General features: G+C 49.0%; 1 non-coding gene across 1 annotated transcript; it reads right to left on the bottom strand.

Moving 5' to 3' along the window:
* Positions 1-743: 743 nt before the first annotated feature.
* On the bottom strand, positions 744-816 carry TRNAR-CCG (transfer RNA arginine (anticodon CCG)). Its single transcript has one exon. It is a non-coding gene; the product is annotated as a tRNA-Arg (tRNA).
* Positions 817-1,651: the final 835 nt, after the last annotated feature.

The raw sequence follows: 1,651 nt of genomic DNA, 5'->3' as shown, positions 1-1,651 counted from the left end.
CTCTGTGCTAGACCTAAGTAGGATGGATGCAAAGGAAAGTATGACAAGATCCCTGTCCTAAAAGAGGGATGATATGTGCATGATTTGGAGATCAGGTCCAGGTCCTCTCAGGATTCCAGTGGTATTTCCCCAGATTGTTTTCTTCTGCTGGAGAGGCTCGCACACTTCGGGAAGTAATGGATCTTGACCCTCCCCTCTTGAAACAGAACCCCACGGCCGGGAATTCATGGAATCTCCGTGGGTGGACATCTCTAGGGGGTAAGAAAATGAGGTAGCTTAGGTCTGGGACAGCTCCAGTCTAAGGGTGCAAGGGAAAGAACAGCCGGGAGAACCGGATCGAGTCTGGTCTGGGGCGGAAAAAAGAAAGAGGAAAGTGGTACTTGAACTTATGCTTCAGTGAATGCTCTTTCGTCTTCCTTTATGCAGTTATCGTCTCTACATTTATGAAGAACATCCACTTGTACGTGCCTACACTCAGCAGTTCGATTTCCAACCTAACTAGGAGGGATGCCTCGTTATGCTTTTCATTTCTTTTCCGTGGTTGGAAATTCCTTCCCGGGTCCATCTCTTAGCTGATAAGCACCCCAGGTATCGCGTAATCTCGAAAATACTTCCTAGGGTTTGAAGTGTTTTGTTTCATTCTTTTCTCTTTACTTTCAACATCTCCAGAGGAATAAGAAGTTCAAGGGGTTGTGACCACAATGTGAACAAGAGAAATTCTGAGAACAAAACAAAAACGGAGACGACCACGAAGGGACTCGAACCCTCAATCTTCTGATCCGGAATCAGACGCCTTATCCATTAGGCCACGCGGCCTCTTACGTAGGTATCCTTTTGCTTTCCCTATAGAAAAGAGAGAGGGCGGGGCCATTCCTCTTGCCCTTGATTCCATGAGTAGTTTCCCGTGTCTGTGCATGTCGACCGCAGGATCCGAGCCCCAGCTTGGAAAAAACTGCTATTTCCTTCACTCAGACCCTTTTTGGAAAACTGGAAGGCGGAAGGCTCAGGCTGGCAGCTAGGAATCTAGGTTTGTGCCTGGATTCCTTCGTCTCTAAAGGGCCAAGAGCGAAATGGCGAGTACAGGTCGCAGCCAACCACGCTCACCAAGAGAAGCCCGAGGCTATGGGATGCTCAACACAAGGGAGCTGCAGCCCCACCACCCCGCTCTCCGACAGAACAGAACAATTTCTCGGGGGGGAAGGTGGAGTAGCCTCCAGTGTCTGGGGCCGGGCTCGGGAACCGCACCTCTGCAGAAGAGCACAGCAAGAAGGGAGGGTGCAGAGATGCTGAGCTGAAGCTGTTCTAGGTCCAAGGTTCCACCAAATGGCTTATAATGCTAACTACGTATTGCTGGAGGGAGAGGATTCTAGCAGAGTAGGATGAAGGTGTTCACACTCCGATCTCCGACTCCGTGTCTTTTCTCTGGCTGTCCCTCAGGCCTGGAATTCCTTCCCTCCTTATCTCAGCTTCCTGACCTTTCAGGCTTCCTTCAAACCCTAGCTAAATTTGATCTTCAGTAAAAAAGCTTTTCTCGATCTCCCTTAACACTAGTGCTTTCCCCCTACTGATTATGTCCAATTTATCCTTCATAGAGCTTGTTTGTACAGTTGTTTGCAAGATAGTGAGTTCCTTCAGGGGGACGACTGTTTTT

This window comes from Phascolarctos cinereus, unplaced genomic scaffold (genome assembly GCF_003287225.1).
Source record: "Phascolarctos cinereus isolate Bilbo 61053 unplaced genomic scaffold, phaCin_HiC Scaffold_4;HRSCAF=312, whole genome shotgun sequence".
In the NCBI taxonomy this organism is placed as follows: Eukaryota; Metazoa; Chordata; class Mammalia; order Diprotodontia; family Phascolarctidae; genus Phascolarctos; species Phascolarctos cinereus.
Note: the sequence above shows the minus strand (reverse complement) of the source record. Positions and strands in the feature narration are given on the sequence as shown.